Consider the following 19,392-nt stretch of genomic DNA (forward strand, 5'->3'; position numbering starts at 1 on the left):
TTCTATTGAGTAACTTATCCATAACAAAAACCTTTATTTCTTTCTTATTCATGGAGCGCGTGTTGAAATGAATATTCTATTTACCCATCCACTTGGTGTTTGGGTGCATCCATGTCTTCTTCTTTTTGCACAATGTGACATTAAAAATAACCTTAGGCCATCTATTATCTTCCATTTATTTGGTTATTTTAAGGTAGCTTCTGAGATGCACCATGTAGCCATTACTTCCAAAGGAGAAACTCGTGTTTCTCTTAACATGATATCTTATGGAATAGTAATTTTGATTAAGAACACGCATGTGACCAAATATTTTTAGATTCTCTTTACTTGCTTCCATTGTGAGACAGTAGTGTTGTTGGCCCACACCTCACAACCATAAATAATAATTGTCAAAACTAAAAGACTAAAAAGAGTTTGACTAGTTTTCCAGTCCTAAACCTTTTCCTGTCTACATCTATTTTGAAGAGCATTAAAATCCTTCCAACCTCCTAAAATTATTTTCTCTCTACAACCTTCCCATCTTAGATTCTTTTTAAAGTCAATGTTGAGGTGTTTATAATTCATAACTTCCTCAAGAATATAACATTCAAAATAAAACTTAAATTCATTCAGTTTTTTGCTAGTAGAGAAAAATATGACTTTAGTTTTGTTGATGTTAACATGCATTCCCACCATACTATAGAAACACTCAAGGGTGTGTAAATGTTCTTGTAAACCACAGGTAGATTTGGCAATCAAAATGAGATTGTTTGCTTAGAAGAGAAACCTTATTAAAAATTCTTCCAATTGAATACCCCTTACCATTTTGCATGTTCAACCACTCTTCAAGTTTGTCAATATATAAGCCAAATAGGGTAGGTGATAAGGGACAACCTTGTTTGACTCCAATATCACTCCTAAAACATTTTGAAATGTCAATTGAAGTTCTCATTTGGACTTTGACCTCTTCATACATCTAATGAAGAACAACTCTAAGATGCATAGGAATCTTGAGTTTTTCCATAATTTTCCAAATATTATCCATAGGGATCATGTCAAAAGTTTTTTTAAATCAATAGAGAAGCAAAAACCTTTTTCCTTTATCTCCCATCCTTTTAAAATAATGTGGTATTAGAGTAATACAATGATCAATTGTTGATTGTTTAGGTTTGAAACCAACTTTTCCTTTTGCATGTTTATGTTTTTTGTATGCCCATTTACTAATTCCATTTTTAATCATGTTGCCAAAAAAATACAAACAAAGGGTTGATCATTATCATATTTTAATTGAATCAGTTATTGACATTGTCATTCCTTAAAATAGAGTATTACTAAATTAGTTGTCCAATCTGTAGGAAACCCTTGTTGGTCAATATTATTGAAGATTTTTTAACATATGGTGCAAGCACTTTCATTCCCCACTTGAGGTACTCTTATTAAAGCTCAACCAAGTCATTTTCTTTACCCCTACCCAACTTCTTAATACCTATCTTTCCCTGCTACACAATGAAAAGATTTGTTGTATTGTTGACCAAGGATGATCTTAGGATACTTTTTTATTAAAAATCGAAGTGTCTCCAATGCTCCAAAAACTAACATCATGTCAAAGTTCTTAAAAAATTGGACTCAACACAATTTGAATGGGCATATTGGACTAATCAGATATTGATACATGGTAGGTTGTACAATGATGTGGATGTGATGTGGCATCCAACATTGACCAACCCATGTGGTGATATGTAGCTTTGGGTTGCATAAATAATATGATACCACATGGTCCAATTAGGTGGTTCCACCTGGCACCTCATTAACACTCTATTTTGTTGAATATTTTAACAAAAGTTTGTGTACAATATGAAATGGAGAAATGCAAGGAATGAATATCACTCACCAAATCATATTATGACATTAGGAATATTCCCAAAATCTCATCATTAAACAAATTTAATAAGCACAACCCAAAAAGGATAAGGGGACGCTAATTCAAGATCTAGGTGAGAGTGAGAATTCACTTTTATTCCTTTAGTGTTAATGTGCTCTCATATGAAAGGAAATAAAAAATGATAACTTATATAATATCAAATATAATGTGTAAAAGTAAGTTCAAGAGGAAAATGGGTAGGAAAAACTCACCTTGAAGCTATAAGGGGCAAAATAACCTTTGGATCTAACTTTTTTTATCGATGGGACACAAAAATTAGGCATATCTTTATATTGGAAACTCTTGTGCATCTATCATCTATAAAATATGCATCCAAAAAGAATAGGACAAGGGCATAAAATTTGGCCTCATCCTTTTAGGTCCAAATATGATGAAAAATTCTAAGGGCTTGCAACTAGTTCTAAGACTCCTGAATCCAAATCTGCAACTCCTAAAACTATTCTTACACATAGAAAAGAAGGGGAAAAAAATTATGAAAAGGAAAAGTAATGTAATTGATATTGCATAAAGGGAAGTAATGTAAACTTAAAAAATGTTAGATTCACCTTGCATGAAAAACCTTCATGAACAGATGTAGTAATTGCATAAATCAATGAACAATGATTGAATGTTTATGCTTGATATGTGTTGTACAATCAAGGGTTCCTTCACAAATGCATGTATTTGCACTTGCCAATCCTATATCTTGAATGAATAGGGAAGGAGAGAGAAGAAGAGTGGATACACACACACACACACACACACACACACACACACACACACACACACACACACACATATACATATACATATATGTATCTATACATATACATATATGTATATGTACATATACATATATACATATGTATATACATAAATATATATATGTATATATACATATATATATATATACATCTATACATATATATATATATATGTATATATATACATATATATTTCTATATATACATATATATATATATACACATATATATGTATATATATACATATATATATACACATATATATGTATATATATGTATATATATACATATATATATATACACATATATATGTGTATATATACATATATATATATATATGTATATACACACACACACACATATATATATACATATATATGTGTGTATATATATATGTGTGTGTGTGTGTGTGTATATATATGTATGTATATATATGTGTGTGTGTGTGTATATATATATATATATTCTTGCTTGTAAATTCCTCTAGTTGGCCATAATGAAAGAGAAATTTGTATCAATGAGAGAATATAACCTTTTCTTGAATGTTTAATGAAGAAATAGAGACTTGAAATTCCATAGATTGAATGCTTTCCTTCAAATCTTGAATCCACTACAATTATACAACTTGAATTATTTGAGATCTAACTTTCTTGTACTTGAATAATTGATTGTTTGCACATGAATTGGATGCAATATAATTGAGAGATATGTAGTGATGTCAAAATGAGAGGGGAGAGTCCTCTTTTATACTCATTTGGGTTTCAATTTAATTTTAGGTTGACTAGGAATCTTGAAATTGGAAGAAAACCCATCCATCAAGACCCAAAATAATTTGAAGCACGTAAACCTATGACAAGGTCAACTTTTTCGACCTAGTTTAGGACATGGTTAACTTAGCCAACCTAGTCCAAGTAATTTTTCTTTGAATTTTCCAAGTATATGAGAGTATCTTAGAAATAGGAGGGAGAATTGCATATTATTGGGATCAAGCTAAATAAACACTCAAACCATAAAATCAGTAAATTATGGTCTAATAGATCCTAAAAACTCCAAAAATGGGTGCTAATATTTTAGGATTGTACATTTATCCTCCACTTTAACTAGAGTATGAGACAAACTCATGGTCATAGTAAAGTAGATTGAATGCACATGATGATCTCATCAAGGTCAAGGAGAGGAAGAGAAGGGGGGATCGGTATAAGGATTCAAAATGTGGTTAGTCAAAGGACCAAAAAGAGTGATCAACCTAAAGATCCAAAAGGTGGTTATTAAAAGGACCAAATGTGTGTGGTCAGTCTAAGGACCAAATGTAAATGGGATCAATCTTAAGGGTCTACTGAAAGATAGCATTGAATCTATGTGTGTGTGTGTGTGTGTGCGCACACAAAATGTGAACATAGAGCAAAGTGTATTCCCCCACATTTAAGAAAATTCAAACACCTTAATAGAAGCAATGGATTTAATGGAGCATGCATGCATCCACAAGACATGTTTCTACTATGAGATGACCCTAGTAAAGGAAAAATCAAGTAAAATGAGCACATGACAAAAGAGATCACAAAAGGGATCTACCAACTCTATGGTCAATATGATCATACCAAAATGAAATTTTATCATCCCTTAAAGGTAGTAGAATTACAATAAAAATGAAAGAAAAAGAACATAAGAGTTACAAAGAAGATTATTTTTGGGCTAACATTACAAAGATAAAAAAGAGTAGGTAGTTTCCATTGTGCATCATGCCCAATCAGATAGCACAAAAGATACATGTATAAATAGTGGCACATGCAAACCATAACATATAGAGAAATATAGAATAATTAGGATAAAAATATGTTAGCCACTTCCCCCCCCCCCCCCTTAACTTTTAAACTTTTCTTCTTCCCTTTCAATGTCACCCAATCACCTTATTTTGTAACCTGTGACACTGCTTAGTCAACACTTATGATAATTTTACAAGTCACAACCTTACTTTACAAGTCACGACCTTACTTTGAGTCTTCCACATCTCCATGATCTAGTGACTGTTTTGCCTAGTCACTTGCCATCCTAAGTTGATAACCTTGGATCCAAGGTTTGAAACTTCGACAAGTAAGCACCATTCGTGGATGGGTTCCTCAAGGAAAGGACATTATGGATTTCCTTTAGATTAAATCAAGCAATCTAGACACAATCTTTAAAGGAAAGCATGTTTTTCAAAAATAGTAAAATTAAGTCTTTTCATGAGATGGTGTAGTATAGAGACTTAATTTCTCGTGTGTTAACTACACAAATAAGTTAATATAGATGATTATTAATGTAATATTTGGCCACCTTGCTCTTCGACAATCATCTTACAAAATCTATTAATTCAGAAGTATATCATGCCAAATGGGAATTTCATTGCTATAGGACTATAATCATGATGACCCTCAGCTTGTGCTTAAACCAATCCTCTCGAAGACTGAGATGAAAGAGCAATATGATATTCTTTCAAGCCTATATAGCTTTTCTTAGGATTTGAGAACCACTATTGCTCATTACCAAAGTGACATTTATGAGCTAGAACAATAAAGGGATCATGTAGAGTTTGGTTTTATTCTATAAGATGTAGAGGATGATAGAGCCTTGGACTTCATGATGGACCTCCTTAATTTTCTCCATGTAAACCCAGAATTAGGCGACGAAGTAGAAAATGAAGAAGATGTAGAAGCAACTCTAGATAGAATTTTATTGTTACTTTCCTTTGCAATGGAATGCCTACAATTTCTTTTTTGTAATTGTCACATGATGTTATATATGGGGAAAATTTGTAGATTAATTGGAGGGGGGGAGAAGATAAAAGAAAATATTTTTTGTAAAGAAAGGCACCTCCTTGCTTTGATATCTACACTAGTACATTTGACCCCATTTTTAGACCAATATTTTAGACCATTTATTAAAATGGGGTCAAATTGGTCGGAATAGACAAGGAAAAATGTGTTTTTAAAAAAATCCATGCCTGTGTTGGTCAAAATTTTGACCAACCTGGGCTTCATATTGTTTTGAAAATTTAAAAGGTCATGCTATTTTATTGTTATGCACACACTCTGCATTGTTATGCCAAACACGAGCTTCATATTTGGTCTATCAAATGCTTAATCTCAAGGCAATGGTTGGAAAGTTGGGCACGCTGGAGATCAGAGGATTGATTGCAAAAATTAAGGACAACCTAAACAATATTGATAACACCACTATGAGTATCTAACTAGGCCTTTTCTTTTAATTTTTTTCTTCGATCATAACCATGTTTGAATATCTTTGGCAACCTGAGCAGAACCCATCTGGACAACAAGACACCACTTCAAATAGAGAGACTTATTCAGAGTTTAGTCGTGACTTAATAAAAGAGCTATGGTAGAACAATGATCAAAAATATGTTTTGCGGATACCTTCCCATCTTACAATCTATGAAATGTAACATATACATATTTTTGAATTATTTTGTATGTGCATTTTTAGCATCAAAGTTTCTCATCATATTTTAAGATCCAATAGAAGTTTCAAATCATACTCATGATTCATCTTCAGATTTAATGAGAATGAGAACTTATCATGAAGCATTGATTCCAACCATCGATGTTTTAATTATGTCTTGACGTTTTTAATTGACCAAAATAGGTTTTTATTTAGGGTTTTTTTTATGACTAAACACTTGAATTGATCTCCTATGCAGGAAAGTCTTCAAACAAAGTGGGTATAGTTTTGGGTATTCTCGAGGGCTTCTTGTTGATGTTATTGCTATGCCTATTTGCATTTAGAAGAAGATTCAAGTCTGCGGCATTAAGGAAAGGTACTTTTGAGGTGATTGTTTTTCGGTAAATTGTTCTTTCAAATGTCAACAAAAATTTTGGCTAGTAGATTATATAAGAGCTACTCACTCAAAAAGGAAATAAGGGGGAAAAAATTCCTTTCATTTTTTCTTGTAAAATAAAATCTTCTCTATACAAAATGTGTAATATTTTTCCCATGCATCAATCAACAAACAATCCTGATATAGAGGTGTATTCTGCTATTGGGAAGGAGCATGGAATTTTGTTCAACTTGGAAAATATAAAGGCTGCAACTAGAAACTTTCATGATGATAACAAGCTTGGAGAAGGGGGATTTGACTCTATTTACAAGGTAACATAATTGTAACAACCACATTAAATATGCTATTAAATTGAACCAGGTTACTTCTTTGTTCTCCATTGAACAACAATCTATAGATTATTTCATAGAGAATTTTGAATTTCAAGACTTTCATATATTATTAGAATACACTCTTGTATAATTGCTTGAAGTATAAATTCTCAAATGTTCACCGGTATATGTTCTGCAGATACCTTCCCATACAAAATAATTCAGAACATTGATAGTTATGAGAGCTCCCCTGCTAGTGTGTATGTGACACAGAGCCAAATTGGACATCTTTGTTCGAATAGACTGCTGAAAGCTATATCAATAGCTTGCAATGAGATTCATATTTGGACATCAATGTAAAATACCAACACAATGTACAGAAACATACATAAATTCATCCATTATTGACCATAAAGGCTTTGAGTTAGTGAAAAATATACCTTCTTTTTAGTAATCAAATGGTCAACTTCAACAAGTGACAACTTGACAAGCTCTAAAATCTCTGGTAGCCAAGTCAGCTTTAGCTTTATTGTTTTGACTGATCCTTCAAGATGGAGCATGCCATGAAGCCGTACAATAACACCCTTTGAGTCCTTCTCAACATTTTTTATTATGGCATTGCCCTAATCCATCAGTATTACCTCTTCACCTTCTGAGACAAGAGCAACATCAACACTCTCCAACCAAATGTGTTTTGTGTAGGTAGTTGCTTTCTTGCCAGCACCTTCATACTTTTTATGCCTAGCCAGAATTCTAACAAAAGGTTCTTCAGGCTCATTTGTTAAGCATAGAAGAACACAATTTTCAAAAAGAGCAATGTGTCTAGGATAGACAGGGTCAATGATTTTTTTATTCATTTATCCAAAGTTTGTCCCACTCCATTAGATTTAGATTTTTGATGCTCCCTGAAACAAAAGTGCCAAAGAAAACTTAGATTTATAATTTTATTCAGTATAGGTTATAAGAATCTATATGGAAAACTATAGAAAATTAAGTGAAAAAAATGTGTTCCAAAGAAAAAGTCCAATATTCAAACTTACTTGTGACAGAATAAATTGCTTTAAGGCCTCTACTGTCAATCCCCTCTGCAATGTTCCTTGCATTGTTGGGAAGCGAGGATCATCCCAACCCTCCACTTTTCCATTATCTACACACCACTATAGTTTTTACTTGCTCAAGAGAGTATAAACAAAATTCAAACAACTAAAATCCCACACATGTACTTTTTGCAAACCCATGTCTTCTAAGACCCTATAATATTGTTCATTACGATCATAGTACTCACTTGACCGGAGAGCATGTGTCATGTCTTCAATGCTATCCACATATGGGCATGCAAAATCATATGTTGGATATATCTTGTATTTAGATCCAACATGGTGATGGGGGACAGGATTGCATCTATAATAAACAACATCCCACAATGTTTTGTTAACATCTTGCATATCCAGCTTACGTCTTAGACAACATTGCATCCCCCTCTTAGTAGCAGCAATCATTTCTTTCCATAGACACATATTTTGCTCCATAGAGTTATTCCTATTGATGGACTCAATTTTGCCCATTCTCTCTTTTTGAATTTTCTCTTGAGGCGTGTCATCCACATATGCCTTCCCCTCAAATATCAATTTCTTAGCCATTTCTACTAACTACGGAAAATAATTTGAGGTGTATGTACGTCCTTCTCCTTTAATTCCTAGCGTATCAAGGTCATTCAATATGTTCTCTACAAACTCATTACTTTCTTTAGCAGGGTTTGTGTCATCAAAGCGTATAATCAAGTGCCCTTTATACCTCTGAGCAAAGTATTGGTTTAAAAAACTAGCTTTTGCATGTCCAATATGAAGATATCCACTCAACTCAGGAGGAAACTGAGTACAAACTTTCCCAATTTCTGCATTCGATAGATCAATGTCAAAAGAATCTTCCTCCTTTGCTTTCTCATTGCTTTCACTTTTGATACTATTAGGCTCACTTTCTTTCAGACTTACTAGCTTTGTCTTACCAATTCCTCTTTTACCAACATATTTATCAGCTACTTGGCTGAGTACTGGATAGTCTGACAATATTGAGTTAGACCATCTAGCTAAACTTGGATATTTCTTTGATTTGTAGATATATTCCCATCTTTGCCCCCTCCTATTTGACGACTTCTTCTATATATGTGTGCGAAGGGATAAGGAAGTTGAGCCTTTCTTATCTGTTATTTACTGATTCAGTTTAATAAATATTTAATATTGGTATTTTGTAATGACCAGCACAATGATGACACTGATAGTTAGATATGTTGCATGGTATATATTTCTCAAGTTAGATATGTTGTGTGCTATGTATCCTTCAACAATGGAGTGAAGTTTGGAGTTTTGATTGGTGCTTTTGTTTCATTCAATTATTTTGATTATAGATGATGCAAAAGTAAATTAAATATTTATGGGTACAAGTTGCAATTTATGTCGATAAATTTACGTGTAATGTCCTCACAATAAATATTGCTTACACATAGTGTATAATACACTTGTTGTTCTCATTTGAATTTATCACTCTATATTGTATAGTATGTCTTCAAACATCTGTAACTCATAAGGTTGAAAATCTATTTTGTGCCAAGGAAAATACAAAAGCTAAATTTGAATATTTATGGATGCAAGTTACAATTTACGCTGGCAATGTCCATTCAATATATATTTCTTACACAATATTTACAGTAGACTTTCTGCTTCAGTTGAATTTTTCACTCTATCTTGTATGGTAGAGTCTTCAAAAAACATGTGACATGAGTAGGAAAATTATGTCATGCTTAGATTATTTGTAATCACCAAATGTTTTGGTTCCCCATGCAACACTCTTACATAGTATGGAACCACCACAAAAACTTCAATTTTTCCAAGTCTGGGTTTTCAAGATTTTGCAATACTCTTAGTATCTTAAGAAAAATGAATAGGCCGCTATTGGGCCATTCTTGATCGGTCAATTGATTACAATATCTTCAGGAAAAATGAGTAGACCGCTACAGGGGCCATTCTTAATCGGTCAACTGATTACAATATCTTTAGGAAAAATGAGTAGGTTGCTACAGGGGCCATTCTTAATCAGTCCACTTCAACAATGGTCCTGGGTAAGCATTGCCTCTTAATGTAGAGTGAATTACATATGGAAAAAGTTAATTTGGACAAAAGTTGATGTTCCTGGTTTATATATGTTCTGTGATTTTCTATTTTTGAGCTGGAATAAAATTCTGGTTGCAGCTCAAGAATAATATACCCGGAAAATGATATTGCTGAAACATATCATAATCTAGCTGGAAAGATTTGTTACATTTTCTTGATTGAGAAGCAAAGAGACCATGCATTCCTAGATCTGATATTTTGAAAGTGATTTTTTTCCTTTTGCCTATTTTCTTGATTATGTGCATGTGCAATGCTTCATGTGCATTAACTATTTGAAAGTTGCATGTTTAAGTCTTTTGGAGAAAAAAAACCTTAAGTATAGTTCTAAGAACTGGAGTTTACAAGTTTAGTACATATACTTTAAATTTTTTTAATGAAATTGGAAATGCTCGTCTTATTGCCCCATTTTTAAGGATTTAAAAAAAAAAAATGAAGCTGTCATCTTGTACTTTTATGATATACTTGAGCTCATAAATATTTAAATTTTATGGAAGCCAATCATTTTGATCAACAACTACCTATTTCAATGCCTTCACATATTGTTGTTAGATATCATAGCATTTGCTAGGGAGCTTTGCAAAATGTACATCATATAGCTAGTGAAGTTGCATTCTTATTGTAGATACAGTGACAATTATACTTCCAACATGGCATCGCTCCCATAGATATTTTTCCTTATTGAACTCATATTTTTGTGCAAAGTCTCTTCTTTGGTCTTAGGATTTCTGGTTAAACTTCAATTCTTCTCTGATATTGACTTTGAATGATATATTGTGGTACTTGGCTAGAACTAGCCAACACTCTAATTTTCAAGTGTCACATTCACTTCTTGTTGATGGTATATTTCCTAATAGGGAAGGTTGTGTTTCTTAGCTAATTTATCTCCAGTGTTCTCTTTTGTTAGCTTACCTTTGTTAAAGTATAACCATATTGTATAATGATCAATTAATGTGCAAACTTAGAGTTCTCCACTTACCACTATTAGAATATAATTATATTCTTTAATGATCAATTAATGTGCAACTTAGAGTTTAATAAAGTCTTTTGGAGTTTAGATTAGTTTGAAATAAGTCTTTATGTTCTATTTACTTTTTAACTCAGTGTAAATCCTAATAAGAAAGTTTTTGGTTCTTAGTTTATCAATTGAATATGTTGGTAATTTTTTTGTTTTTTGTTTTCTTACTCTGGTATCAAAGCTTAAGTTGAGCTTTAGGATCTAAGAAAGTGAATTATTGTAGGGATTACAGTTGATTGTGATGTGTTGTCGAATTGCATGTGAAGACCAGTGAAGATTCAAGATCCAAAAGAGTTTGTACGCAATTTTACAAAATCGTTAAGGGTAGGAAAATTGTGAGATTTTTAAAAACGTTGTGATGCCAGTATTTGCGAATTTGTGTGGCAATTTTTGTAGTAATTGCAGGTTTTTAAATAGCTAAAAGTTGTGCCAAGGTTTTCATTAATTTTTCCCATGATATTTGAAATAAAATCAGGGGTGTTCCTTTAGTGGCTAGGGTTGGTGATACAGTTTTTTATGATTGTTAGTTTGCTGACAAGAATTTGAACAATTTTGTTTAGGAATCCCTCTTTTTTTTTTGCAACAAATCCCATATTGGCAAATTTAGGGTTTTACACAATTATCTAGGGTTTAAAGTGTGTATAAATTTCCTACACAAGGTGGTCCTACATATTTGAATTCCTACTTAAGTTCATAATTCTTCACTTTAATGCATTTAAAACTGAATGAACTCATATACTATCTATCTTTATCAAATTAGTGGAACGAGTTAACGTGATTGTATCTTAATGTCATGCTTTCAATTATTTTTGTAATTCTTCTATTGCTGTGGCTATTTTTTAAGTCTAGGTTGTGTTAAGCCATTAGCTAATAGAGGAAAGTTGGTATTCTAGAATCCAAATGATGTCTTCATGTCCACCCCACAATTGTTATTATTTTAAGTTGGACTATCCTGATATGTGTTTCTGATACCGATATTTTGTCATCCTTTGTTGCTTTAAATATTTTTGGGTTGCAATGACATCGGTTTTTATTTATTTTTGCTCATATATCTGTTCATTTACACTTGGCATGCCAAAAACAATGTGCTCTAGCAACATTCAATTGATGGATCAAGGGTTTGTGTGATTTGCCTGAAAACAAGGTACACAGTTTTGGTGATCATGTGGTGCTTTTGCAGGATTTAGTTAACTTGCAAGATAGCTCACATAGTGTGAAGTAAGTTCCTCAATGTATTTTCATATGTGAGAATTTCTCTTTTATTGTTCTCAGAATTTATAATATCTGAAGGACTTTTGTAAGACTGAAGTGCAACAATGCTTGTGATCCGATTAGAAAGAATGGAGTTATGAAATTTAGTAGGGAAGCATAAGTGAATATTGTCTTGTTCCATGCTATCCATCCATGATTGTGGTTTATTTATTATTTTGAAGTTCTTTCTCATCATTTCAGGGAATTTTCAATAATGAACTTGGCAGGAGGATAGAGAAGATTAATCCATAAGCCAATTGATTATTTGTGGTATGAGAGGACTTCATTATTTTTATGATTTTGTTTTCATTTCATGTTTTCATTGAGGGGATCACTTTGAACTGATGGTTGTACTTGTAAATGACTACTATATAAGTTTGGCTTTGATCCTTTCATTTGCTAGATGGTTATTTGTTTTCTAGTTTTATAAGTTAGCTTTTGTATATAGGTCTTACTATCTTTTAAAATAAAATGAGTTGTTTTCCTTCTGACATGATTTTCTCTCTTATTACTATTAGAAGTAATTTTTTGCAGGAATATCACCAAGTATGAGGAACCTACATAGTAGTTGGTCACAACAGAGCTTGATGAACTAGCTAAATGTAATAATGTAAATAATAATGTGTTGCAGGAAACATCAAATGAAAAATCAACTAAACTTGAAAAATTGTCTGCTTTGGAGGGAGAGCAAAGCCCACAGAATAATGTAGTTGAAGGTTACAATGAAGAGAAATTGAAAACAAATGTGAAGGAAGTTAATCATGATGGTAGCTCTAAACGTTCATCGCATACTTCTCTTCAAATAAGCTTTACCCTTCCCACTTCATGCTATGCAACAATGGCTATTCGTGAACTACTGAAAACATCAACCTCGATATGAATTAGTAAATTTATCGTCCAGTGATATGTTATTGTTTTATTTTGGGAGATTTGTGTGCATAATTTTGATTTGGATGTCATTGGTTTCTAGAATTGACTAGTTGTCATGCTTTTTTTGCATTAATATGAGATTTTTGGTGGCAGACGACTTTTCACAAGACCTTGAATGATTGAGTGGTTGATTGATATTTCAAACTAATACCATTTTCTGTGGATGTCAAGAGAAGAGAATTTGCAAACTATTCTACTAGTGCACATGTCTACAAAACATTATTTAGATAAATTGGAACATTTGTTAACATGATTCATATAAGTGAAGCATGGACCTGGATTGTTAGCTGTCGCTCATGATTAGCATCTACTAAGAGAAAATAGTTAGGGACAATTCTTTCTGGGGAATACCTCTCATCTTTGAGTTGGTTATATACTCTGGTTTTACTTGTACTTGTCAACATTAAAATGGTGTTGTAAGGAAAATATGTTCCAAACTTTAGCTTTTGGGCATGTCATTTACTTGACAATCTACATTACAATTTGGGCATTATATCAGGACTCCCTTTGAGCAATTACCTCTTGCACAAAGGATTCTCAGTACTATATGTTGAGTAGATTATCAATTTAATTGAAATTTGATTCTTGTTACTTGTTTATATGTAGCCCAGGTTTGTGTTGAATTCAGATGCAACATTTTGTTTGATTACATTAATTTCCACATGTTCATTTTTTGGCTAATCAAACTTATTTTACAATAACCAGAGTATTTTATTGAGCATGCACAACATAACCATTAAAGAGCCTTAAGCAAGTTTTTGCTAGGCAAAATTGTCATGAGCTTGGAGTTTGGATCTTGAGATTCGAACATTCTTTCTTAAAACTATAGGCCTATGGACCATGGTAAGTTTGATTTCTAGATCTTCAAATATTTTTGTTTAGCCCTTGCTATACATTTAATGAAAAACATTGTTCCAACACTACTCAATGTAGGATATTACAGTGGAATCGGACTGGTTGCCAGCCTGTTGGGTCGTGGACTCCTTTGCCATTATGAATCCAAAGTGATTTTGAAGCAAAAATTATCACAAATTCTTAAAAATTGGATTTGGAAATTTGTAACAGGTACTTATAGTTATGGGAAATATGTTCTGTTCAGAGCTTCACATACATAGGCGGTTCGATCTAAAAGGCTCATCTCAAGGTCGATCAATAGACAAAGTTGAAATTGATGAGAGTACAATTGTCAAGGATCTAGATCTGGAGTTTTTGTTTCAGCTTGAGCCAAAATGGCACTAGGCACTTCTAAAGTAAGTTTCTTAAGCCCTTGCTATAATTCTTTTGGGATGAAATGCTTTTATATTTATTTGGCTATAGATTGCAATCATGAAAATAAGTCAGTGTCAATTCAATGTACAAATTCCCACATTTCCTCATGCCAACCTATTATTGGCTTGTGAAACATATTGTATTTTAACTTAAAAATTGTTTTCCATGGATCAAAAACATATTGTCAAATTATGATACAAATATTTCAAGACTATAGATGTCAAGTAAGACCTAGCTTGCATTCTTAGTTTAATGTAAAATTTTCCACAATCTTCTTCCACAAAAAATCTGTTAATGAACAAGAATTTACAATAGCAGTACGCTCTGCCAAGTTTATAGCCTGGAAGCAGTTGGTTGTGGCTGGTTCAGATGACACGATGATTCATGTCTACAATTATAACAACATGGACAAGGTAAAAGTATTTGAAGCACACACTAATTATATCAGGTGTGTGACAGTTCATCCAACCCTACCCTATGTTCTGTCATCATCAGATGACATGCTAATCAAGCTTTGGGACTGGGATAAAGGTTGGCAATGCACAAAAATATTTGAAGGTCATTCACATTATGTGATGCAAGTTTCCTTTAATCCCAAGGACACAAATACATATGTGAGTGCCTCATTGGATTACATTATAAAGGTGGGAATCAATGTTCTCTTACCATTTAAAAAAATCAGAAATTGGGCTTGATTTGACAAGTTTCTTTGTACCTCTTGTATGCCAAAATTGGAATTATTTACTAGATATCATCTTTATTTGAATTAATTTGCCTAACTTGAATTTATCATCTAGATCCGGAGTCTTGGTTCACTATAAGAACCAAAATTTACCCTTGATGCCCATACAAAGGGTGTAAATTGTGTTGATTACTTTACAGGAGGTGACAGACCGTATCCGATTTCAAGTTCAGATGATCATACAGCCAAGGTGCTCTTTACAAATTCCTTCTTGGTTGACATTTGTTACTTTTTGTATGGATCTTTTTGAATGATAGTCCACGGCTCATTTTCTTTGGTGTACTTGTATCAGGTGTGGGATTACTAGACAAAAAGTTGTATCTAGACTCTTGACGAACATACCCATAATGTATCAACAATTTGCTTTCATCCTGAACTTTCTATCATTATCAAAGGTTCTAAAGATGATACTATACGCATTTGGCATTCAACAACATACAGGCAAGTTTATTGAATTGTTTTTTTCATTGGATTTTGTAAACACACAATCTATTTTTGGATGATAGTGCCACTTGCATTTGGCATTTATAGCACATCCAACGATGTATACTTGTTATTTTTAGTCCATTGCTGACAATATTGGATAAAATCATAAATATATGGCCTCCTTTATATGGTGTACTTATACGGTCTCTTGTTATTTTATTTATTTATTTTATAAAATATAAATTTACCTTTTTACCTTTTTACTCATATTTAATTGTAGGAAAGAACTTCAAGTGATTGTTCATTGCTGATAGACATCTTCCCATACAGTAAATGGTTAATATTCCTTGGCATGTGTATTTGAAATAGGTTTTTTGTGGGCTCTTAAGTTAATCTTTACCAATTTGCTGATAAATGAGTGATTTGCAAACTCACAAGTTGCAACTTTCAAGACATGAAGGGTTGTGTGAGCTGAAATCTTTTTGAATAATCTCAAGCCTATAATATACTATCTTGAATACAATGAATCACTATACTTCTATTTTGTTCATCTACGTTCTCTCTAGATCACTTAAGTAGAAAACTGTCCAGTAGCAATATTAAAGTGAACTATTGACACAATATTGCCATTCCACATTGTCTGCAATGATTTTGTTAGTTTGGCTTGCTCCTTTTTATTAGTTTGTGATTTTTTTTCAATATAGTATATTGCTTCAAATGAATGAGTGCTGGGAGGGTCTAGTTCTATTGATTGTTGAGCCTAATTTCAGTTTAGTTGGCCATGCCATAAATTAATTTCATAAATTTTTTCTTTTCTTAGTTGAAATTTGTTATTGGTTTGTGAGAAGCAAGATACCCATGTTTTGGGCCAATTCCTAATAGGCAATAGCTAAACAAGAGGATTTTGTGTAACAAATGTTAATTTTTGTATAGTCAGATAGAAGCCTGCAATTATTTTTGTTACTTTATATATACTTATAAACAATTGTGAATATGTAGGGCGGTGTGCAAAGGGTCCATCTCTTGGATGGTTAGTTACGGTTGTGGTTTTTAATCATTTTTGCAATATTTATATGAAAATGGAGTTTTATATTAGATGAGTGAATAAATTGTACATCAAGAAGAGCATTGCATCATATGATTTTCTTTTCCATCCTAACCAATAAAGGAAGATGTTTATGGTATCAAAATCTTTTATATGCTTTACAAGTGTTGTGAGTATAATTGTCTTGCATATATGTTGCCATGGCTATCAGCTAGACATCAGAAGTTTATAGGATAATATAAGATGACAAAAGAAGTGATTCATCTTTGAGATTTTAACAACATTTTTGACAAACTACAACTAACTCTGGAAATCACCCACAAAGTCTTGGAAAATTTTAACATAAATATTCAATTTTGCAAGAAATAGGGCCAAATATGTTGGGTAATATTGGATTACAGACACTGAATCATTAGAAGCAACTATGGAGGTAGCTGGGACAATCCAGTTTGCCATAGAAGCCAAACTTTCTCTTGGGCCACCAATACCAAGCCTTTTCCATCATGGTGATAATGATCATTGGCATGATGCATTTTCAACCATCTTAGATAGGAAAAACTATGCATATTCCTCCCAATGCCCTAATGTGTTCTCCCATATGCATTTTTAGATATTTGCAACATGTTAGTCATAAAAGAATGGAATTGGTCTTAAGCCATTCCATGTCACATCCTTTGTCAACTTAATATGTGTAATCATTTAGGCTTTGATCTATGGTCCATTAGATTGATTAGTCTCATGGATGTCATTAAAAATCTTCATTCATTCAGTCATTTATCATTTTTTACCTACAGCTGTAGCTTTTTACTAGAAATCTCTAACGTTTGCCACTTGAAGTCTCCATCATTTGTGGCAAATACAATTCTAGTGTTTTTTTGATCATGTGTTAGAAGAAATTAGTATGACTTATGCAACTATGATACATAGAGGTGATGATGATGTTGGTTGTGATTGCAGGCATGCCCACCCTTTCTTATCTTTTTGAAAATGACTTCATTGAAGTCCTAAAGAAAAAACATGCTTCTAGCACATTTAAAGAAATGGTGAGGAAATACAACCACTTAAGAAATGTAGGACTATTCTTTTTTCTCTTACATTTTAATAAACTTACATTTTTCTCTTTTATAACTAGTAGTGGATAAGTTCATATTACTATTTTCAGTTTTATGATTATCCTACATAGGCTGGTCAATCACTCTGAAAACTAGTTGAGATATCTCTTAGGAGTCTTACATATCTCTAATTTTGTCTCCATTTCGGGTCAATCTTATTGCCTTGGATACAAGGTTGATTGGGAAATATCTAATTCTACTTTATGATTGAAAATGCATGCAGAAAACAAAGTTATGTGTATGGCACTACACTAGATTCAATAGCTAAGGTCAAGGGACTTGTACAGTTTGATCTTCAAGCAGAACATGAGGTGGGAAAGTTTTAGATTGAAGTTGGAGGCAATGTGCTAGGGGTTTTTGACTTTGGACCTAGAAGATTTGGTTCTGAGGCAATATTTATACCCAAGGATTCTGGGTTAGATCTGGAGGAGGACGATGGTTACTTGATCTATTTTGTTCATGATGAGAACACTGGGTATGGTTCTAGCTTACACTCAATTTTTTGGAGTCTCGAGTTCTCTTATATTTTTCTCTAGAGATGATAAGAAGAAATATTTATGTGAAGGCTATTGTCTCTTAAATACATGATGAATAGGTTGTCTAGTACATGCCACTATTTTGAGAGATGTAGTCTTCAACAAAATGGCTCAGAATAATAACAATACCATAGCCAATACTGAAACTAGGATCGAGATAAATCATAGTATTTACTATTAATCACATATTAGCAAGTGACATGTTAGGAAAAAACTAACTATGTTAGAGAAATCAAAAGTTATGAGATGATCAATCAAGAGGAAATAGTTGAGAGCTTAGAGTGACATAATTTTTAGATGATCATATGAAATGAAATGGGCATGCACGTAGAAAGAAACTAGAAAGACATTGTGTACAGATGAAGGCATGAAATGGATGGTTTTCGAGCACTCAACACAGACACTTAGCATTCAGTATCATCATTTGAGATCAAATGGGTGTGTGGGATTATACGCACAATGAACAATAAAGGAGGGAATTGAACCCTTCTTGAGGCTCACACTTGTTGAGGTCCACTTCAGCAATGGCCCTTCCCGTGAAACTGCTGTGACGATGTTGGTTGTGATTGCAGGCATGCCCACCCTTCCTTATCTTTTTGCAAATGACTTCGTTGAAGTCCTAAAGAAAAAACATGCTTCTAACACATTTAAAGAAATGGTGAAGAAATACATCCACTTAAGAAATGTAAGACTATTCTTTTTTCTCTTACATTTTAATAAACTTACATTTTTCTCTTTTACAACTAGTAGTTGATAAGTTCGTATTACTATTGTCAGTTTTATGATTATCCTACATAGGTTGGTCAATCACTCTGAAAACTAGCTAAGATATCTCTTAGGAGTCTTACATATCTCTGATTTTGTCTCCATTTTAGGTCGATCTTATTGCCTTGGATACAAGGTTGATTGGGAAATATCTAATTCTACTTTATGATTGAAAATGCATGTAGAAAATAATGTTATGTGTATGGCACTACACTAGATTTAGTAGCTAAGGTCAAGGGATTCGTAAAGTTTGATCTTCAAGTAGAACTTGAGGCGGGAAAGTTTCAGATTAAAGTTGGAGGTAATGTGCTAGGGGTTTTTGACTTT

The 19,392-nt window shown here is 32.8% G+C and overlaps 1 pseudogene; it reads right to left on the reverse strand.

The window, feature by feature from the left end:
• Window positions 1–6,977: 6,977 nt before the first annotated feature.
• Window positions 6,978–19,392, reverse strand: part of LOC149542793 (glutamate--tRNA ligase, cytoplasmic-like) — an 81,655-nt pseudogene continuing 69,240 nt past the window's right edge.

Source organism: Cupressus sempervirens, chromosome 8 (assembly GCF_028749045.1).
Source record: "Cupressus sempervirens isolate cs-2001-9-10 chromosome 8, ASM2874904v1, whole genome shotgun sequence".
Lineage (NCBI taxonomy): Eukaryota > Viridiplantae > Streptophyta > Pinopsida > Cupressales > Cupressaceae > Cupressus > Cupressus sempervirens.